This window comes from Pteronotus mesoamericanus, unplaced genomic scaffold (genome assembly GCF_021234165.1).
Source record: "Pteronotus mesoamericanus isolate MK-2021 breed Mesoamerican mustached bat unplaced genomic scaffold, CSHL_Meso_final scaffold_85, whole genome shotgun sequence".
NCBI lineage: Eukaryota > Metazoa > Chordata > Mammalia > Chiroptera > Mormoopidae > Pteronotus > Pteronotus mesoamericanus.
In genome coordinates, this window is record NW_026555329.1 from 58,452,196 (window position 1) to 58,477,143 (window position 24,948).

A 24,948-nucleotide genomic window follows, 5' to 3' on the forward strand; every position below is an offset into this window, starting at 1 on the left:
AGTTCTTTTCATAGGTTCAGAGTGATTTGGCATCCCAATATTTTCCTGTACAAATTTTTTATGTGAATTCTTGATTAACTTTCTGGGGCAAACTTCCTTTAGAGCTGGATGGAAAGTACCACAAATAACAGAAATCAACTCCCTGCACTAATAGTTACATTCACAGGTCTAAAATGAAACACCTGTGCTCTCAGACCCTTTTCACTGTTGACAGAGATTTCTCTCTGCTCCAGAGGCCTTGTTTCAGAAATCATGTCTCTTCCAGGAGGTAAATAAAGTCCTCAGGGCGCCATCTAGGTGTGAGGTGATTTCAGGAGATAAAGTTTGTTTGATCACCGTATGCACACAGTGAGGTGGGCTATTAGAATGTACTTCCTTTCCAATCTTCCTTACTACATTTAACATTTTCTTTTTAGTTATTATCCTTAATTGTTCTACCCTAGTCAAAAACATATCCAAAATAATTGTTTGAGTTTCTATTTCACACAAAAAATTACAAAGATACTACTTTGCTGATGTAAACTCTCCTCATTTCAAATTAATCATTTTTTTTCTCCCTCTCCTTTGAGTTAAGAGGGCTTTGGGTGAGAAATGATAGAACATTAATGTCACATGAAACTTTCGCTTTTCTACTCAGCACTAATGAAAATATTTGTCTTCTACTTAACTAACAGGTCTTTTCTTTAAAACTTGCTGAACTTGTTTTTTAACTTAGTAACTTCAGTGGAGACCATAACAGAGATGCTTTAGATTTTCATCTCTTTCATTCCTTAAGAAAACAAGAAAGAAAGGGGGAAAAAAGTACCCATGCTTAACAGACTAAGAATGGAGAAAAGTTTCATTTCATAAAATAATAATTTTTAAACTCTCATTGCTCAATTAAATTATTGCTTCTCATTAACTACCAAAGAATCACTATAACAGACATAATATATTTAAATTGTTAATGTAATTTGAACTTATTTAGTTACAACGTGAAATATACAAACAGAAATGATTCTCCTTCATTAACAGGCACACAGTGCTTTGGAATTTTAACACTAATATTTGCTCATTGGACTAACTCATACTGAACATAGAACATATCCAAGTCTTTCATACCCTAAGAACATCTCAATTGTACCTGTAAATGCCCTTCTGTAAATCTATCCATGCAATTTTTTAAAAATGGTAAGACATAAAGGTTTAATCAGTCAACATAAGAATACTTTAAACTATTTCATCTACTCAACAAAATTATTCCAGTGAAGCTAAATAAATAGTTATCAAATTACTAACCAGAAGAGTCAGCAGCTGCTTCTATTTAAGGCTTTCATATATGTCCCTACTCCACCAAGTTAACCCAGGAAAGAGACAGCAGGATTAATTTCAAGAGCTCTTTCTCCCTGCAGGGCACTGAGAAATGATGGAATGGGAAGCAGCTGCATTTCCTGAGCCATTCTATCCCTTTTAGTTATTTTTCTTCCTTTTCTTTCCCTCCAACAGTCTCTTCCTTCCCTTATACAATCTCAATTAGTTCTCAGGCTTTAAATTACATTTATATCTTGACACTTACAAGTATATCACTAGCCCAGACTCCCTCTACTTGGAACTCTAGATTCTAGTATCCAACCTACAGGATATCTCAAACTTCGTGTGAGTAAAGTGGAATTCCTAGCAACTGAGAACCACACCACTTCTCAATTATAAGTGGAATCACTGTTCATTCATTTTTAAACTTAAAACCTAGATTTCATTCTTGATTCATTCTTTTCTCTTACCTCTATTTATCTCTTCTCTTACCTGTATTCACTCTAATGGGAAGCTCTAACAGCTCTACTGCAAAACATACATCAAATCCATCCTACTCAAAAAACCTGTAGTCTTCCAATTGGATCCTTTTATATTAATTTTATGACAAAATTCATTACTTTCATAATTTTACAACTTAATCTTTTTTTATTAATTTTATAGATTATGTTATAGAGATTAATCACAAGGTTCCTTGTGAAAAAATTAAAAATAAATTAAAAATGAAAGTTTAAGAAAATTTCCAACTCAGAAATTATACTCTCCTGAGACTTTGCTTTCTCTCTATATTTTTCTGACCAAATCTATGATCAAAATTCTTTTTTTGTCAATTCCTAGGCCTCCCTAAATAATATATGTATTTATATTGCATTTTCATGTATAATTGAAATTAATCATAAGGAACAGCATGGCATTCAACGAGTGACAAGTGTTCTTCAGAAACATTTTTTTTCATAGTTGTAAATAGTTTCTAGAGCTCCAGCTAAGCCTTTACTTGCTCCACAATTTCAATACAATACACACAGCTTCTATACACAACTCATTGGCATTTTCAACACAGTAGACCTAAAACTGAACTCTTTGACACCCTCAAGCTGAACTGAGTGCCCTTCATTGATGCTCCCATAACATCTTATGTAATGAATTTTAATATGTAAATTGTGTATCATAACTATTTTTTAGTCTATATTCTCTACTAGACTGTAACCTCCTTAAAAACAGTCTATATCATTCATCTCCTCAGTGTTTGAGAATGTTCTATATGCATTCTGCAAACATATTTTTCAAGTTAAAAAACTACCTTCTCTAAAATAATACAATAAAAAGTCATTGTTTTACCCAATTAAAATCTACATCATAATATGAGGTGTAACTAACTCTTGAAGACAATTTAAAGTTAGTCAACTGACTTATATTTTAATACCTAAAAGATATATTTTCCTCTGGGCTAGATTGGGAAGAGTTAAATGGAACAGTTTGTCAACTGGATAATTTTGACCTTTGGCATACCAAATAGAAGGTATCAACAAAGTATACCTGGGATTATGAAGTATTTGATTTCAATGTTCTTTACTTCATGGAATTGGTCATCATATTTCTTCTGTTATTTATTAGATACCATCTCCATTATTCTGTTAGAAAGGTGTCTTTAGATGTTCAAAGACTTCACTGAAAAATAGTGCAATTCAGTAAGGTTGTCAATGGAAGAGACCTTTTCCCTTTTATATAGCTCTCTAAAAAAATCCTCACTCTTTTTGCTTCCAAATATTGTCACCATCTTTGATCTCTTCCCCCTTTTTCCCTCATTCTCCCCTAGGTCATCCTATTTGATTTCTTTAAAATTGTTTAGAGTTGGAGTCTGATAAAAATGCCACTTTCAGAATCTCATCAACTATAACAGTATGCAAAATACAACTTTTTTTATAGTTTCCTTAAGAGTTTCAAATATGATCTTTTGCCTCAAATAATCAGGCAAGGAATAAAGTCCAAGCATCCACTGGCTATATGAGCAAAACTAGCACATGGGCATGTAGCTGGTAAATGAAGGAAATCTTCAGGAATTAAGTAGACAGCTCAAAATCTATATGGACAATTGTTGGGTTTAAGGATTTTTCTCACTCCACTAAGGTATAGGACCTGTTATCTCTGGGAGATTGTATGATGCTAGGCCTTCAGCCCCATGAAGTCTGTAGTTAGGGTTCTTGCAGGGTATCATTTACACTATGCAGATCATGGCCTAACATAGCACAAGGGTCTTTGGAGCCTCCATTTGGCAGCCAGCCATGATTCACTGCAGCAGCATGTTGTCAAGGCAGCTGCTCCTTCGTCCACACATACACATACACACACACTCAACCCACTGCAGAAATTAACCCTTTCTCACCTACCAACACAATCTGGTTTTCGTATTACCCATAAGAATCATAACTGATTCATTGAACACCAGTCATATGCCAACTCTCTTTATATAATACCTCTAAGCTTTACAGTAACTATATATGGTAGGTATTATGATCCACAATTTACAGATGAGAAAATTAAGAAGTTGAATATCTTGCTCAAAGACTCAGACTTGTGCAAGCCAGAATTATAATTTAAACCTACTAGATCTGTTTGGTTCCCAAGCTCCCTTGCCATTGCTAAATTATTATCTATTTACATGTCATGCTAAGTCCTAGAGAAGGGAAAAGCTTTTTTGAAGTACAAACTCATGAAGTTATTAAGAATTTAGGTAAATTCTGTTATTAAAGTTACAAGCCTATTTTCATTATTACCAGAGCACACAGCTTCAGAACCATTAAAACTTGTGATTATTAAAGTGTTTTCTTTAATCTCAATGATAGTTATATTTTAAATATTCAGTACTTTAGGGAAATAACATTTTAATAAAGCACTAAAAAGTTGTAGAAATTGCAAAAAGGAAAGGAATTGCCAATAATGTGGTCAGCATGCAATATGTTAAAGGTCAGTTGCTTATCTCCCAAAGGGCCATCCTAGGTTGGCATTCTCTAGTGAATTTACCAAGTTGCCTAATCTATCAGAAACTTGATTTGTGCCTCATACTGAATGAAAGTGATTCCTATTAAATGAGAGATTTGGTTCCTCCAGATTGGTTTTTATGTGGAAAAAATTATTAATAAATTGCTTTAAAATATTCAATTTATTACAGTTAGAAGTAAAAAAAGGCTAGTTCTTCCTCATAGTTTTAAGTTCATAATATAAACCTTTTTATGCCATTATAAAACTAGCAAATTTTCAGTCACTTTAAAAGTAGCTTTTAATTACCATCTGGAACCAGTTATATACTTTGTTAATTAAACTCCTTTTAATATTTTAAATTGTATTAACACATTTAACATACTCAATTATTTTCTAAGCACACATAAATTTTCTGACAAAGTTTCTCAAATGTTTAAGCAATATTTATAAAATTAATGAACAAACTTTAAAAATGATTTTAAGTTTTCTTAAATCCTTAGGTATTATACATGAAATTAATTATGTTCAATCTAGACACAGAATTCTAAGTCATTTCTCAGTTAGACATTTTAAAATGATGTTACAAGGTTAACCTGTTATTCTAACATGTTCATGTCTCTTATACATTATAGATAGTTAATATAGCAAGTGTGCACACATTAAATAATGTAAAAGTGTTATTACATTTTGGTACTCTTAAAAATTTCTACAATTAATTTTAATCTTCCCAGATATGAAATTTTTTCCATAAAGAAAACATAGCATCTCACAAATTTTTTTAATTTATTGATTTGAGTGAAGAGAGAGGAAAGAGGGAGAAAGACAGAGAGAGAGAGAGAGAGAGAGAGACATTTATTTGTTTTCTACTTACTATGCATTCATTGACTGTTTCTTGTATGTGCCCTGACAGGGAATCCTTGGTATTTTGAGATAATACTTTAACCAACTGAGTTACCCAGCCAGGGCCTCACAAAATATTAAGGGTTATAAACCCATATAATTTTTGGAGCTGCCTTCTCAACTCCTCAATGACCTGAGGCCACTCCTGGAGGAAGACCGAATGCTGTCTGTGACAGGGATGAAACACACTGAGCACTGTAGATTGTAGCAGACTATAAGGACTTCGAAAGTAAAAGAAGAAAACTTCATGTGGCTGATATTCATCAGAAGTGAATCATACCCTTCAGTCAGTTGGAGCACCACCCTGTACACCAAAAAGTCATGGGTTCAATTCTTGGTCAGGGCTCATACCTAAGTTGTGGGTTCCATCCCTGGTCAGGTTGTATATAGGAGGCAACTGATAAATTTATTTCTTTCTCACCTTTATGTTTCTCTCTCTTACTCTCTCTCCCTTTCTCTCTTTTTGAAATCAATAAAAAAGATATCTTTGAGTGAAGATTAAAAAAAAAAAGTGAATCACCTCATTATCTAATTTTCAAGTCACATTAGAATCTCTAACTCCCACCGTGGTGGCCATACCTCTTTTTTTAAAAAAATTTATTTTATTGATTGTGCTGTTACAGTTGTCCCAATTCCCCCCTGCCTTTTGCTCCCTACCAGTACCCTCCACTCCTTAAGGCAATCCGCACCCTTTTGTTCATGTCCAGGGGTCATGGTATAAATTCCTTGGCTCCTCCATTTCCTATACTGTACTTTACATCCCCATGGCTATTCTGTTACTACCAGTGTTCTGCCCAGGGCCACCTAGCATGAGCTACAAAGCAATCTGCAGACGGCTGATACTTGTGCTGGGCTTGGAGTTTCCCGGACAAAGCCAAACTGTGATCCAGAGCTGGCTGTTGCTAGTGCCAAGCCTGAGACCACTTAGCCAGAAGTATGGGGACTGAAGGCTCACTTAGGCAGGTTGTTTCTTGTTTGAGAGGATTTAGGAAGATGTGAAGCCTGAGCCAAGACAAGCCATTCATGTGGAAAAGCCACTGTTAACAGTTTGGGTGGACCATAAGTTGGGGTGGGGAAGAGCCTCAGGGATTCCCCAAGGTGGAGCAAACCATGTGAACCAAGTTGATAGAGTCTCAGATATGGACCCCTACCTGCCAGCTCTGTGGCTCTGTGAGGGGATAGGCTCAGAGAAGGAACAATGACCTCTGACTGCCTTTCTATCTGGGAGAAAGCTGTCCCCTAAGGCTTGTTCTGATGCCAGACACTTCAATTCCACCCCATATACCACTGGTGCCCATCAAGCTGCTGCCCTGGTGCTAGAGCTGAGTCTGAGTAAGTCTGTTTGTGGGCCCTTTAAGAGGAACTGCTTGGGGCTCCAGTAGTTTCTTTCACTGACTCAAATCACCCTGGTTTTTACTGCCAGATGTTATGGCAGTTTATCTTCCTCGCGCTGGAACCCTGGCTAGGGGGGCCTGATTTGGCATTAGGACCTTTAGTTGCCAAGATATCCCTTCCAGATTTTTATCCAGCATACGTGGGTGTGGGGCCAGCCCATTCTGTGTCTCTGCCTCTCTGCATCTTGTACGAGGTTGAATGGCTGAGGTTTCTTTAGTTTCGTAGTTGTTAGACTTGATTCAACTCAACTTCTGATAGTTCTGAGTCATGGTTGTTCTGTAGTTTAGTTGTAATTTTGATGTAGTTCTTCAAGGAAGCAATCATGTTTACATACACCTCTGTATTAACCCTGGTGGTCTTAACTGGATTTTGCTTTCCTCAGTTTCACTCTCTTAGTTCTTAAGACAATTAAATGTATTCACATCCAGGTATAAAGACACTTGAATATAAGGCAATCTGCATTTCCTCACATTAATTAAAGCACTTAACTTAGCCTAGCATGAAAATCATATTAGATTGAATTCTGAAGTACCTTGGAGTTTTGTCTATTTTGCTCACAACTTCTAAGGCCATTCCTTTGACAGACTCAACTCTTAAGGGCAAGTGAATATTAACAACCAGGCTTACGAAAGTAGAGTATCAAAACAAAATACCAATATTTAAATTTACAAAAAGAAATGTAACTTTTTCAGGTAAGAAATCCAGGCCCTTAAAAACTTCTGGTGCACACATTATTTTCATACAAACAAGTTTTGTAAGGAGGCAAGTTATCATCTGAAGGTTGCTTGATGAGTATGGAATTGGAACAAGAGGAATTACATATATGAATTGGAGAATTGATGACACCAGCATGAGATGGTCTGATATAGAGCAGCCTGATGGATAACATCCCATCCTACCTAAAAGTTTTGTACTCACTATTTGGCAAATATAGAGTCACAGAGATGGAGCTCAAAATGTCAGCTTTATTACTGACGAAGATTAGAGATACAGCTTGCAATTAAGAGCACTTAATAACATTTCTCCACTGAATTATACCTATGGACATCGTGACTGGTACAGCTGCTCAATTGCAGATAAACCCACAGTTAAGCTCCTGACTACAAGGCAGTCGAGAGACCAAAATATATGCATCCTGTGGGAAGGCTGGTTTACAAAGAGAAGAAAGAGACAGGGATGGAGAAGAGGGCGGAGAGCAATATCTCTCTTCCAAATTTCACGTATTAAATAAGACATTTCTCCTCCTGTGGGAAGAAAACAATGGAGGAAACAAGGGTTAGAACAATGACCCAGTTGAAAAATAGGTACTTTTTTTTTCATTGTCACAGGAAAATGCAGTCCTATAAATACCAGAAGCCCAAACTTCACAGGTAATTTAGGGATTTTTAGAAATAGAGTTTCTCCAACAAACTTTTGGAAAGACAATGAAATCAAACTGCCAAAAAGCAGGAGAAGGAATTATTATACATATTATGACTATCTTTCAACTAGGGTCAGCTTTCCAACCAGGTGAGGAGATTGCCAGTGGAAGCCCTTTGCTGCACACTATTCAGGCTACTTCTTACACCCCATCTATTACCCGTGTCAAAAGTTCCTCCAATATAGATTCACTTTCCTGGGCTCAAAACCTCTATTAAAATGCCAGCTCTCAGAATGTAAGCTAAATATTAGCAAAACCGTGGCCTGAATTTCTTAAAAACTAGGATAAAATTTGACATTTGAGAAGGGAAATGCACCAGAAGAAATCTACCAGAAACCGTAAAGTGTGTCATTAAAATGGAAAATACAGCAATCTAACTTTTCCAATTTTCTACTTTTAATGCACCATCTTCTATCAATAATAAGACAAGTCATGTCAACCAGCTAGGGGAAGATAAAATGTAAGGATATAGAGGCATTTCTAATAAATTTTAAAAATTGAATGTCCTGGCCAGAGAAGAGAGTGACAACGGATTCTTGATGAAATAATATGAAAACTAGATGTAATTTTTCAAGAAATGGAAACAAGTAAATGCACACTATCATAAATCATTGATCATATTTATGTATAGTGTTCTATAACATTTTTCCTGTATTGCCTATTGTCTATCCATATTAATCTAAAATAATCTGAAATTAATGCCAAATACCCAATGAAAATACTGCAAAACAAAAACATTACTTACCAGGTTACTTCTGTTTCAGTTTAAAAGAGTTTGAAAGCTTTATATCACTCAGTGGCATATTTCATTTTAAGCAGCCCCGTCTACTTTCATCTCTGCGCTATGCATAGCATGTTGAACTGTCTTCACAAGATCAAAGGGAAACTCACTGTACTTTATTTACAAAGCCAAATTTAATGGATAACCAAGGTACTTATTTTACTAACCTGACTAGTCCCTTTGAACTACTATCTTCACTGATCCATAGACCATGCTCAAATGTGGAGAAGGCTTCCTCGAATCTGGAAAATGTTCTTAGTCTAATTGGTGCACTTTCTTTGAACTGCATGCCATGGGTTTTACTCGGCTGTAAAAGCACAACGGAGGTTTCTTCAGGACACATGAGTGCTAAAATCCCTTCGAAAACAAAAACCAAAACAAATGGAAACTATACCAGCCCTGCAAAATTGAAAATATTTCTTCTCAGTATTGACAAATAGGAATAACTCATCCCAAAGTACATGATTATGATAGTTTTTTACAATAATTAACCCACCTATCTGTGTTTATCTGGCTATAGAATGGCTTATAATGCTCATGTATACTTTGAGCATTATATAAATGAATATAAAGGTATATGTGTATTCCATCAATATAAGTAGAAAATGAATATAAAGGTATATGTGTATTCCATCAATATAAAGGTGTACCTCCCTTGCCAGTGTGACTCCCTTAGTTGGAGCATCATCCTGTGGACGAAAACATCATAGATTTGACTCTCAGTCAGGGCACATAATTAGGTTGCAGGTTCAAATCCCCAGTCTGGGCATGTACCCCTGTCAGGGCATGTCAAGAAGGCAACCAATTGATACTTCTCTCTCACATTGATGTTTCTCTCTCTCTCTCTCTCCCCTCACCCATCCAAAGCAATGGGAAAAAAAAGTGTCCTCGGGCAAGGACAAAAAATAATATAAAGGTGTATGTGAAGCAAGGTAATACAATGGAAAGAATATAGATTTAAGACTTTTGAATTCCAACACATCATATAGAAGGAACAGAGTGATTTTGCCTAAGTAGTTAACATCTCTGCATCTCAGATTTTTTTATTATCAGACTAGGAAGTCTTCTTTTGTGATAGGCATCAATGTTGTTCACCAGAATTTCTGGCTTTCATGCTTTGGAGCATACTAGGAAATTGTATTCTCTTGCCCATTGAGGTTACTCATGGGGCTATAGCTTACTTTGGCCAATGAAACGTGTGTGGAGGTAGCATGTCATGTCCAGGAAGAAGCATTAATTGGCATTATGAAACTTTACAAAAGCATCTTGTTTTTCTGGGATAGTCTTGGAAGCATATGGAAGGCAATCCCAAAAAACCCGGAATTATCTTCTGGAGGGTGGGTCCCTTATAGTACATGTTGCTTGGCTAGGTGAGTGTTCTAAGAACCCATCTGTATCAGTATACCAGCTGGCATTGTGAAAGGCTGCATTCGGCTTCAGTGAATTTTTAAAAAAATATTTCCAACACAGTTGCTCATTTAATGGTTGGTGATTTATGAGCACACCTGCCCACACACACACTGAGTATTCAGCAGTTTTTGACCAAAAAAGACATGACCCCCATGCGCCACCTTCCCCATTCACCCAATCTCACTCCAAGTGACTTTTTTTGTTTCTCCAGATAAAAAAGCACTCAAAAGGAAACATTTTGCCAATATGGAATAGGTGAAACAAAAAATGGCAGAAGTTCTAAAAGGTTTCAAAATCAATGGGTTCAAAAACTGAGGAGTGGTAAAAAAATGTCTCAATAGGGGCATTCCATCAAATGGAGAGTACTTTGAAAGTGACTCAAGTTTAGATATGTAAAAATGAATACACAATTTTTAATAAATAAATTCTTATTTTGGGAGGGTCCCCCTTTTTATATGGTGCCATGATACGAAGTCACAAGTCTGAGCTACTACATGGAGAAGAGCTGCCCTTGGGAATTACCTGGATCTAAAATCTTGCTGTTCTAAACCACCGAGAGTTGTTACCACAGGGTAGCCTACCCTGTTCTGATGGAGCATCCTTGTGGAATTAATTAAAAGATTATGTGTAATAGTAAAGATAAAGCCCATAACTGAATGCTTAGAACATAGTTGATTAATGTGTACTGGTTCTTTTCCTTCTCTTTTTTTCTTTGGTTTGGGGCATTTTTTTTTTTAAAAAAGGTGGCTCTGCTGTTATACACTTAGAATAATATAAAGTTAATAAAGTTTACCCTAACCCCTTCCATCCTTTCCTATTACGTTCGTATCTCTCCTGCCTCATGGCAAACAGCTATTAGAAGGAGACATAAAAAAGTATTTCATAACCATTTCTGTCCTCCTCACAGTGGCTGTCTCGAAAAAGAGAATTTAAAGATTGGTTAAGATCACATGGAATTGCTTTTTTTTGGTTCTCCAGAAACTACAAGGATAGTCTTCTCTAAATTATCTTTTTTTGATGCTTTCACCTTTGACAATTTCCCAAGAATCATGGCGGAAAAGTATTTCCCATTATGTTTACTTCTGGGTCACAGTTTCCCTTGGTCTAATTGTTCTGAGAATTAGCTAAATTTCTGTTTAACTTACCTTGGTCTTAAATTGGTCTTTTTAAATTCACTGCAAGACCTAGAACATGGAAACTTACAGAACAGAAAAATTTTTCCAGCTCAGTGGATGCAAGCAATGGGCCTGAACACAGTTGATATCATTAATGGATAACATATACAGGGTGGGGCAAATGTAGGCTTACAGTTGTTCTTATGGAAAATAATACAATAACTAATAAGTAACAATACAAGAATCAACTGTGTTTTGCATACTCACAACTCTAAGCCTACTTTTGCTCTACCCTGTATAGATCACAAACTTTTTGCCAGGAACTTTGCAAGCAACCATTTATACAATCTTTACAATGCTATGAAATAGGCAATGCAATCAAGAATGTTGAAGCTGGGTTTAGAGAAGCCAACTCATCAACATCTCTAACTAGTAACAAGTGAAGCAGAGACAAGTACCTAAGCACTTTGACTTAAAAGTCTATATTCTTAACCAAGTCATATGGTTATGAAGATATATAATAAGATCATTCTAAATTGATTTCTTATATACCATGCTTCATTTTCAATTCCCAAGGGATAACTCAACTATATCCCACATTCCTCCATAATAAATGGAATACCCATATCTGCATACAGGAATATCACATATGGAGAATAGTTACATTTTTTAATTTTGTGGAAATAAGAGGAAGAAAAATGAGATGGTTTTATTTTCTCTTTGTTGTCCAGGGTTCAATGAGCAACTATTTGATTATTATATTCTTGGGTTATTCATTGAAAACATTTATAAGGAGATTTTTAAATTTATACTTGTTGAATTATTGAATATGGCTACATAGTAGATACCATAACAATAGTATTAATGAAACATAGAGGTCAGATTCTTCCTCTCAAAACTCAGTTTCACAAGGAGAAACAGTTGAAATGTATATTACATTTTTTTGTTGTTGTGTAGCTGTGGTCATGAGGTGCAATGGGGGAGAGAATAATACAACTCTATTTTTCTTTGCAGAATAATTTAATTCATGTTTAAGTTAGTTAAAATTGCTATTGAAAGTTTTCTTTATGGTCTTTTGTTTTCATTCCTTTATGAAGAGGAAATGAAGGAGAAGACATTCATTCTTTCCTAACCTCAACATTAATTTTTTGGTGTAAGGAGGCTGCTTAGAATACTTCTGAAGTTCTGAGGTAAAATGTATTATAAGTGATCAACTGAGAGCAGAGCAAGAAAATCAAGAAGCAACTGAATGTGATTTTCCAGATTAAAAATATATATATATTGCTTTAAAATTCAACAAGCAAGCTTCATATTTTCTCATATTATATACACCTCAGATTGTACATATAGTTTCAGATATTTGTGCATGTGAGTAACAAAGGATTTCAATTTGTACATATGTGTTTTCATGGGAATGTTCTAGACCAAAATTTCTTGAAAGTCTATCTTGCACTTGACTCCATTGTGAAATACAGGGTGTGGCAAAAGTAGGTGTACAGTTGTGAGCACATGACAGAGTTTATTCTTGTATTATTATTTATTAATTATTGTATTTTTTCTGTATGAACAACTATAAACCTACTTTTCCCCTACCCTGTACTATCTAATTCTAGACACATACAGACTTACATGGAAGAAAACTATGCAAGGATACGTGCCATGGAGTTTTTCATCTGTGTCATTTAACATGGATGAACACATGTTCCTATAAATGTAAGTCTACGTGTGGAAACAAAAACAATTTGAGAAGAAATTCATATCATGCCTTAGATAGGAGGGATTCTTAAATTATCAAATGTGGATAGTTATTTAAAACTTCTGCTTGATTATCTATAAGTTGCTGCAGGGAGAAGAGCTAGAGATGGAGTGGTGAACTGAGGTTTCCTCAGACATCAATTTTAAATTTTAATCTTGTTAAATGACTGTAAATTATAACAGTGCTAATTATAACTGCTAATTGTAGCAATGAACCATGAAAAATTATACAAAGATAAAGGATAATACATTAACCCATGTTTTAAATATCCTTCTGTCCACCTAAAAGAGATATCTTACATTTTCACATCATCATACAAACCAATGCATACACACATTCTCTCTCTCCTTTTCTCCTCTGTTTCTCTGCCTCTTTCTTTCTCTCTCTCTCTCTCATTCTTTCTCTTTCTCATAAGTTTTGTTTGTTTTACCAAAATGGAATAATAGTGTATACATTAATAAACAGTCTGGTTTTCTCCTTTAAAAATGCGTCATATGGATTCTCTGAATCAATAATATAAATAGAATTTTCACTTTTTAATTCTTCCATTGTTTGGATGTATAAGATTTATTTACTCATTCTTCCTAATAACACTCAACATTTTAATAGTTTTTACCATTAAAAATGTTTCAGTAAATATTCATATGTGCAAATATTTACAAACTAATTATCTTTTTATTTATTTCTATGTAATAAATCCCTCGAGGTGACTTCATCCTAATAAATATTTTTTGTAATAAATGCTCCCAATATTAATCTCAGCTCTGTGTAAATCATGGCTCTAAGTTATTTATCTGTACTTTTATCATGGATTACATGTTGCTTTGTCAGGAAAATGTCTCAAAAATTATATTGTGGTGCTTTGATAGGAGTGAATTGTTATACTATTTGCATTTCTATGAATTCATCCTCACTCCAAATGGAGATAGAAGAATACAGGGAAAAAAACTAAATTTTTATAGCAGTTTTATATAACTTCCAAAAATTGGAAACAGACTACATGACCTTTAGCTGATGAATTAACATAGTATGGTACATCCCATCAATGTAATACTACTCAGCGATTCAAAGAAATATATAACATAATATATAACATAAAAACATTGATTAATCTCAAATACCACATGCTAAATAGAAAGATTCTGACAGAAAAAAATTATACAGTGTCTGACAGTATTTACAGGACATTCTGAAAATGGCAAAACTGTAGCGACATAAAGCAAATCAGTCAGGGATTTAGTATGCCAGGGACTTAGTATGGGGAAGACTAATGGGACATGAGTGAGCTGGGAGAGAGTGATGGAGCTCTACTACATCTTGATTGTGGTACATTTTTCAAAATACCAAATGAATAGCTTGCAGTCTATGTAAACTATACCTCAATATAAAAACAAACACCACCACCAATAAAAGATAAAATACTTTCTAGAAAACTACAAAACATAAAGTGGAGTACATTAACTCTACCAACTCTTTGCCTAAGTATTAACTTGTATGGATTTCCTTCAGATGAAACATGTAACTATGGTTTGGTACAAAACTTTTTTTTTTTACAGTTAATGCATGAATGCCCAGATGAACATGATACAGCCAATATGTCTGCCTCTAAAAATGTGTGTTTTGTATGATATAAGCAAAAAGTTGATGGTTGGCAGCTATTAGCATTTGTTCATTTTTCATTATTTGATGCACATGGAAACAAATCTTTTGTCAGAAGTGGCAAAAAGTTCCCAGTTTTATTAAATAATAAGTTTAAGTAATATTCTTCAAACTAGAAAGACCAAGAAAAATTATGTCATGGTTTTTAAAATAAGGTAATTAATTTAAAATTGTATTTAAGTTTAGCATACATGACTATTTTAATGGCATAAAAATTCAATCTTTCAGGAGAAACTAATATAAAATACAAATAATTGCTATAAGATACAAAAGACATGTAAAAAAGGCACTTGTTTCATAAATCCTTTAGGATCAAAGAAAGAGAGATTATGCTTATACTTCAGCTGGACAAAGTTGCCCCCAATACACCAGGGTTCTCTGTAGCCTGAACTGTGTACTCTCAGGAGGGATAAAGAGGATCATTTGTGACACTTTACCTCTACCTCACCAAATATTCTAAAGGCTGTGATGGTGCTGGAGTGATATGTTAATCACGATGTAGGACTAAGTTCTCTGCCTCTGCCCAAGTCTGAGAAAAGAGCTAGAATGCCATCCAAAGCTATTTTATGAATTCTTAATTCTCAAGGTAAAAAATCATCTTTCTGAATTTCTGGAGCGTACCTCAGGGAAACTTTCTGATAGAAGCTACAATGGGACTTTCCCATTGTAGAGAGGGTGAGGAATTTGAGTGTAAAGGAAGACTATTGTCATGGAGCATATGGAGTTCATCATGCTGAGTAGCCTACTCTTGTGGAAAAAGTAAAAATTTGGTAGAATAGATCTCTTTAGTATTTCTCATAGTGCAGATCAGTTGGTCTCACCATCTTCAGGAAGGTTCAATTGCATAAGAGAATTGAAAGGAGGAGAAATTTCCAATACCAAATTATGTGCTCATAGTATGCATTTGAGACAGAATTTGGGGAAACTTTATATCCATTATCAAAAGCCCAAAGGAAATTTGATAAAGGTTCCCTTTATGTTTGGGACTAGTAGAAAAATCAAACTTTGGAGCTGCCCTTGATATTTACCCCGTTGACCCCTTTGGGTGTCAGAACATGAGTGCAGATACAGATAACTTGTCCAGTTTATACTGACAAAGATTCTCTATTTCTAACCTTTAGCCAGGCTCTTCTGAGCTCTTTTTCAACTAGGCCTCAAATTGTGGGCTTCCATGTTCAGAGATCTACACTGTCCAGTTCTAACAAGAGTCCTGCTAATTTGATTTAGCCAGGATATTTCACCCTCGATATCTAATCAGTTTCTTGATCTTCCACCATCCCTGAAATGGTATTTGATCACCCTGGCTTGCCTTCACCAAGAATCCTATTACATCACTTTAGCCAGAAGACCTCCTTACTTCTGACATTCCTTAGTAATTTTCTATCCACCAACCCTGGCCTGCTCCTTGGATGAAAATCCCTGCTTTTCTCTGATATATTCAGAATTGAGCCCAGTTCTATACTGAGGGGTTTTTTTGTTTGTTTGTTTTTCCAGTTGCAATAGTTTTTCTAAATAAAATCTGTTTCACTGCTTTACTGTCCAGCTCTTGTTTCCTTTGATGATACTACCTTTGAAAGAACCACCTAGCTAATGAAAATACTGCTCTACACTAGATGTCATTGCTGGAGAAGACACCTTGCAAATAACTCTGGGCTGGACCTGACCAGGCACTCCAAATAGCTGCTTCTCTGACAGGGCTCAATCATCGCTAATTCAATGCAGTGGTTCACCTATAGAATTTTATGGCATGTAGTTTTTATTTATTTGAGATCAAAGTAATCCTAAATATAGTCATTGGAAACCAGGCTCTTTATCTACAGCTATGTCTCATAAACTTACTCAGCTCAGACTACAGTAACATTCAACGTGCATTTTGACAGGACATCTAGGCCTTTACTAATTATATTTTAAACCACAGAATCCTTTCCTTAATGGCTAAAAGTGTGAGGCTTAAAGAAACACTACCGTGAACTCTTGGCTTTGGCCAAGGGTAATGTGTATTAATCTTTCTTACTGCCATCTTTTTAGCTGTTCCAATAAATAGTGTGAGTGTATGCATGTGTGTGCGCATGCATGCGTGCAAGCACGCATGCATGCACATGTTTAAGAGAGAGAAAAACAATCAAAGAGGGAGAGAAGGCAAATGAGATTAGGGCAGGCAGGCAGGCACATCTTTACTTGTATCTGCTTATTTGTATGTTGATGTGTCTGTACATCTGAAATCTAGATGGAAGGTAAGATAAAAATGCATGGTTGAGGTGAACAATAAAATTTATAAAAAATTAAAATTTCACAACTATAATAGCATGTTACCAACTATAGAGGTCATGTCTTTGACAATTCCTGAAGGAATTTATGGTGAAAAAATTAGGATAGAAACTGAAGTCAGAAATTAAGCAATTAAGAGACTATTGTTGCTTAGGATATGATCAATGATGATTAATGGAAGCAAACAATAATTTGTTCTGTACTATTGTTTTGTGTTTACCACCTAAATCACTACCAAAGCTCCCTCTTTTCACTGCAGCTTTAACATGATATATGCACAGCTGTTGGATTAAATTAAGGACTATATACAAATTAGTGTAATTTTATAAAGTCATAATCTCTCCTGAATGGTATGGGTAAGTGGACTGAGTGCCAGCCTGCGAACCAAAAGGTCACTGGTTTGATTTCCGGTCAGGGCACATGCCTGGTCCCCAGTTGGAGGTATGGGAGAGGCAACTGATCCATATATCTCTTGCACATTGTTGTTTCTCTCCCTCTCTTTCTCCCTCCCTTCCCCTCTTCTATAAGTAAATAAATAAAATCTTTAAAAAAAAAGGTCATAATCTTTGAGTTCCAGGCTGAGATTAATAGTGCAGTCAGAATACAAGCAAGGAGATAATTTCAAAATAATTTAAGTTTTTCAGCCCTGACTGGTGTGGCTCCATTGTTTGGGCATCAACCCACAAAGCAAAAGATTGTTGGTTAAATTCCTGGTCAGGACACATACCTGGGTTTTGGGTTTGGTCCACAGTTGGTATGCATACAAAAAGCAACGGGCTGATGTTTCTCTCTCACATAATGGTTTCTCTCCCTGTTTCTCCCCCGCTGCACCTCTTTAAAAATAAATAAAATATTAAAAAATAACAATAATTTAAGCTCTTCACACATATTTTTTAAAGTCCATGAAAGAGGCACATTTATTGTAATGCTTAAAATTCTTCTCTCACTCAACAGCTTCTCACTTTTGTACTATCCCTTCCAAAATTCCTCTGAAAAACTTGCATGAAAGTTTTAATACTCCAACCAATCTAGTACTTAAATTTTTTTCTTTCAGCCCACATTCCTTCTTCTAATAGTTCATTATGAAAGTCCCAAAGATAAGTGGAACAAGATAGGACCTTTTTTGGAAATCTAAAGGGTGAAGTCAAAATTTATTTTAGTAGATAATGGGAAAGAGAAAAGTCAGTATCATTTATTGTTTAATGCATTTGTCATATCACATTGAGAAGATATTTTGTTTCTTTATCCAAATGCTAATTCCTTTCTGATTTGATGGTTTAGAGATGCCAACATTTACATACCAATCCCTGTTGCCATGTTCCCACAGCCCTAGTTCATCTCCACCAGCAATTGTTTTGTACATGACCCAGCGCACTCTTGCTCTTCTAACGGCCGAGTTTTCTTCCTTTTAACATTCTTTATCTTTTCCAAGCTTTAACTGCAAAAAAAAAAAGTATACTTTCTCTCCTACTTGATTTTCTTCCTTTTTCTATTTCTAACTCTTGTTAATTATCAAAAGAGTGATTTGAAAAAAAATCACATACTGTAACATCCCAAATTGGGTAACTGGCACAAATGTATACATAAGTACTTTAACAAATTCCCACATTTTACCCAGAGGAGAACTTTTTATTGGGAAATGACTACTATATTTCTAGGTCTGCTTTAGTCTATACAAGTAAACTCTTCACCAAGAACATGTTTTGTTCAAGGCATTATTGCATTACTTGAACTTGGTTTGTAAAATTTGTTCTGTTTCTTCTGTTCAGTGATCGCAAATGCCCCTTTCAGCTTACTGCAACAGCTGCTTCAACATCTTGTTCACAGTGGTGTTGGGTTACATTAAGGATCACTGAAATGCCAGAAGACTGGCTGTGGTCCAGATCTTGGTAGTGATGATATTATATGGGTGTTTTAGATAAAGTATGGCTTCAATCGATGGTGATAAAATATACCAAGAATAAGATATAGTAATTATGACAGACAAAATCTCTAAAATATGTAACAGGCCACAATCTGCCACTGTTCTTTAAACCTTTAGTTTAGTTAGGAATCTGAAGCCAATATCCCAGACTACTCTACCTTCCAACAGCCAATTTTAATCAATTGTTTCAGTTAGTGCCTAATTTCACAATGTGTTCTGCCTAGGCATGTATGTAATAATAATAGTCTTAATTCCAATCTGGCTGAAACAAATGTTCAATACATGAAGTGTATCTGTATATCCAATGCATGCTACATTAACCCTTCAAAGCTGTTGTTTAATGCTTAAATAGCCTGAACCAGTTTTTGCATGATTGTTGCCAATGCTTTATGTCACATGCCCTTGAAAACTGGGCCAAAACATATTGTATTGTGGACCAGATCAATATCCGATCCAAGGATATTTTCCCCCTTTTCCCTCCTCCTCTCAGCCCACCTCCTGCTCCCACAGTCTAATCCCACACCATTATCCATGTCCGTGCATCATTCGTACATGTGCTTTGACTAGTCCTGTCCCCTTCTTTCCACCATTATCAACCTCCCCCTCTCCTCTGGCAGTTTTCAGCTTGTTCCATGTTTCCAAGTTTCTGGTTCTATTTTACTCATTAGTTTATTTTGTTCATTAGATTCCTCTTATGACCATATGGCATTTGTGTTTCACCAACTGGCTTATTTCACTTAGCATAATCATCTCCAGTTCTAACCACTCTCTCACAGAAGGTAGGAGTCCTTTCTTTCTTCTGAATAGTATTCCATTGTGTAAATGTACCACAGGTCTTTGATCCCTTCATCTACTGATGGGCACACAGGCTGTTTCCAAATCGTCGCTATTGTAAATAATGCTGCTATGAGCATAGGGGTGCATAAGTTCTTCTGAATTGGTGTTTTGGACTTCTTAAGGTATATCCCCAGCAGTGGAATCACTGGATCAAAAGGCAGTTCCATTTTTAATGTTTTGAGGAAATTGTATATTGTTTTCCACAGTGGCTGCAACAATCTGCACTCCCACTAACAATGCCCTAGGGTCCCCTCTTCTCCACATCCTCACCAACACTTGTTGTTTGTTGATTTATTAATAATGGCCATTTTGACAGGTATGAGGTGATATCTCATTGTGGTTTTAAGTTTCATCTCTGATTGCTAGTGATGTCAAGCATTTTTTCATGTATCTATTCACTATCTATATGCTATTTTTTAAAATTTATGTATAGTTGGTATATAATATTAGTTAAATTAGTTTCAGGTGTACAATACATTCATTTGACATTTTTATACCTTACAATGTGATCACCTCACTAATTCTAGTAAGATCTTTTACTGTGTAAACTTATCATAATATTATAGATTACATTTCCCTTCACCTTTTCACCCGTCCTTTCATTCTCCTGCATTCTGGCGACTATCTCCTTTATTCATTTACTTATCAATGGACACGTACACTGCTTCCATATCTTGGCTATTGTTAACAATCCTGCGATCAACATAGGGGTGCATATATCTCTTTGATTACTGTTTTCATTTTCTTTGGACAAGTACCCACAATGGAATTGCTGGGTCATATGGTAGATCTATTTTTGTTTTTTGAGAACTCTCCATATTGTTTTCCATAGTGGCTGTATGAATTTGCAGTTCTACCAAGGGTTCTTTTATTTCTACATCCTCACAAACACATTATTTGTTTATTTTTTGATGACAGTCATTCCAACTGGTGTGAGGTGGTATTTCACTGTGGTTCTAACTTATATTCCCTGATGATTAGTGATTTTGAGCATCATTACATATGCTGGTTGGCCATCTGTATATCTTCTTTGGAGAAATGTCTTTTCATGTCCTCAACCTATTTTTTTAATCAGATTTCATATTTTCTTGTTATTGAGTTGTATGAATTTCTTATATATTTTGGATATCAACATCTTATCAGATATATCATTTGTGAATATATTCTCTCATTCAGTAGGTTTTCTTGATAGTTTCCTTCATTGTGCAGATTTTTTTAGTTTGATGACATCACATTTATTTTTTCTTTTGTTTCTCCTGCTCAAGGGGACATATTCAAGATATTACTCGACTGGTGTCAAATAATTGACTACTTATGTTTTCTTCTAGAAGTTTTCTGGTTTCAGTTCTTACATGTAAGTCTTCAATCAATTTGGAGAATTTATTTAATTAATTAATTATTTAAGATTTTATTTATTTATTTTTAGAGAGGGTAGTCGGAGGGAGAGAGAGAGGGAGAGAAACATTGATGTGAGAAAGAAACATCAATCAGCTGTCTCTCATACACACCCAGAGTGATGACTGAACCCACAACCCAGACACATTCCTGACTGAGAATTGAACAGGAGACCCTCTCCTTTCAGAAGAATTCCCAACCAACTGAGTCACACTGGTCATGACTTGCATTTGTTTTTGTATATGGTAAAGATATTGATCCAGTTCTATTTTTTGTACGTATCTGTCAAGTTTCCCCAACACTGCTCTTTGAAGGACTGTTATTTTTCCACTGTATCTTCTTGCCTACTTTGTCATAGATCAGTTAATCATATAAGTGAACGTTTATTTCTGGGCTCTCTATTCTGCTCCATTGATCTATGTGTCTGTTTTTGTGTTAGTACCATACTGTTTTGATATGGTCCCTTTTTTGAGAGTGTGAATACAACAAAGAGGCTGCAATAATAGAAGACATCAATTCAATAAGAGTACTGAAAACAAAGCATTAGGGAGTTAGGACCACACAGTTAAAGTTCAAATAAAGATTTTGTCATTTGCTAAGATTTCGAGTAGAAAAGAATAAGAAGGAAGCTACACATTGAGGTTCCTTGACTGGAGTTCTTAGTGATTACGGTTTAAACTCACCAAAAGATCGTGAATTCTATATCACAAATCACATGGATCATGGCAACATCTGTGATGTTAACTTAAGAAATTCTTTTTCCAAATAATAAATCTTTTTAGAATGAAATATTTACATTTTATTTGTAAATTTTTGTGGTAAATATATATAATCTAAATGTTACTATTTTAACAATTTCAAGTGTATAAATCAGTAGCATTAAATGCATTCAAAGTGTTGAACAAACTAAAGAAAGTAGCAGGACAGAGCACGGTAAGGCTGATTTGAATAATATCCCAATAATTTTTGTTTTACAACCAAGGCTTTTGCTTTTAGGCAAAATTTAAAACTGCCACCATAAAAAAAATACTAATGATAAATAAGCCACTTATATTCTTTGACCTGAGGCCTTGTGGCCTGTTCTTATGAAACCAAAAATTAAATTTATTTTTGAGCCTAAGACTATCTTTGAAAATATTGTTCTAAATCAAAATTATTTAATTTATATATATTTTAACTACATACAAATACATACATGTATAGTCATTTAGGAAAATAAATTTAAACTCAAAATTTTTGTACTTTTATTAATGTTTTTAATCTTTTTAAAATCAAGTATTTTTTAATTGATTGGAGGCCACCTTTTCAAACAACCACAGTTTGAGAATTTGAGATTTCTGAACACCATTTTAATCTTAAAAACTGTTTTTTATGAATCATAGTGTTAGGAGTCTCTTTTGCAAGAATAAGTCCTGAACCTATAAAATAAGATAACTTCATGTATTGAAACAGAATTGCTAAGGTTTATATATATTCAAATTTTAGTGTCTATTCAATACCTCTTAGCCTAGTGGAATGACACTGAGGCATGTATAGTTTGAAGGTCACCTTAAAAAAAACACAAATATAGCATTCAATATAAAAATCAATATTTATTCACAATGAAAAAGAACCACAAGTTTATATTTTTTAAAGTAACAAAAACCACAAATATCATAAAATCCACAAAGATGGGCTAATATTTTTGTTGATTAGTTGGGCCCAGCTCTGAATTATTCTTTTTTTTACTATATTTTTGGGTATATATTCTTTTGATTGACTTTCAACATGCTGATAATTTTGTAACATTGTATCTCTAGAAAAGATAGAGAGATAATTCATTTTTTTCTCAAATGGTCGATCAAAATTTGTTTTTTATATTAGTACGGTAGACAGATATCTTGCAACTTCACAATACTTTATTTTTAATGTTATATAAATATTTAGGATTTTTATAAAATTTGAGAAAACCTCTGTCATAGGAGAACCTTATGATTTCATAAATGAGCTGTATGATTTCAAGTTCACATTTTCTTGTGCAGTTTCTAGTCCTAAACACTCTTTGTGTTGACAATACTTATTAACCAGTTTGTCATTGCTGTTCATAGACATTGTATTTTTCTTCATTATTCCTCCTATCACTTTTTAAAGTTATTATTTAAAAATTTATGGATTCTCATAATTTTCTTTTTCAACATTGTTGCATATTCATTCTCCACATTTTCTTTGATATCCTGATTCTTTTCCTTATCTTTGTGATTTAGACCAGATTTTTTTTTACTGTGCAATAATAAGTCATTGGTATTTTAAAATTTCTTCCATTCTTCTTTTTTCTGATTACATTTATTTTTTTTTTTGCCTCAACTAGGAGACTTCCTGACAATTATATTTGAATTTTGGTGGATTCAATAATCCTGAAAAAAAGAAACACAATTAATTTGAATGAGTTAGAAATGCCTATTTTAAAATACCTACTATATTATACTATATTATATTATATTATATTGAGCTATGTAACCGTGTAATTAAATCACTCTAATACTACACACATTGACTTGTTGATGGATTTGGACTTTTGTCACTAGAACTACTGTCGCTTCACGTCATTTCACTGAGTTGGTAGGTATTTGCATCCTGTTTAGGTTGTAAAAGCCAAACTTTCTCAGTTTGTGATACAGCAGATATGCTAAGATACAATCTAGTATGTTGGAAAGCATAAAATGTGTGAAACTAATTGCTTATAGTATTACTAAAATTTGACACCCTAAGAACATAAGAATTCTAATATGTACAATTTTGTTTAATTTCCATATTGAATAAATATACATTATTTATAATTTTATATGTTGTATTACAAAATATATTGCTGATAAGAAACTTCTTTTATTTAACAATGCATTGATAAGAACTATCTTTTGCTCATGATTTTATACACAAAATGAATGGAAAAAGTTTTCACCTATTAACTTCTTGTTTTACACATTTAAGACTCCCTCCTCCCTTTGGGCCCATGTACTTCAGTGCTGGTTGCTGTAGGACACATTCATACAATGACATAGGTATGACCCTGCACCTCTGTATCATGGGACTATGGGAGTCAGTATAGTGGGCACAAAATAATTCCTGGAAGCCATCCCTATACCTGGTGTTAGCAATAAGTTAACTGTACTTACAAGTGACTAGAAATACATAAATATATCCTTCTAAATTCACACTAAAGGTACAGATGTTGAATTAAAATTCCTGTTGATTCCCTAAATTGTTCACAACTCCAAAGCCCCTAACACAATGAAAAATGTGACAAAGAAAACACTGAAGTGTAAAGAGATATATCTTAACCCAACACCTTTAAAAACACCTTTTTATGCAAATTTTAAAAATATGACCATATGTTGTCGGTTGAATGGTGATCCCCAAAAAACACATCCGTATCTTTACCCCAAACCTGTGAATATGACCTTAACTGGGGAAAAGTGTCCTTGCAGATATGATTAAGGATCTTGAGATGAGGTTATTCTGCATTACCCAGGGGGTTGTAAAATCAAATGACCAGCATCCTTATAAAGGGAAGGGAAGACATAAACACAGAGGAGAAGACCTTGTGAAGAAAGGCAAAGACTGGACTGAGGCATCCACATCCAGTGCTTGCAGCCCCTCAAGCTGAAAGAGGCAAGGAAGCGCTCTCCCCTAGAGGCTCCAGAGGAGTCCAGCCTGCCAATACCTTGATTCCAGACCCCTGGTCTCAAGAAGTCTGAGACAATTAAGTTCTTTTATTTTAAGATACCAAATTTTTGCTATGGCATACCACATCATCACTAGAGCTCTTTCCAGGGACTTATA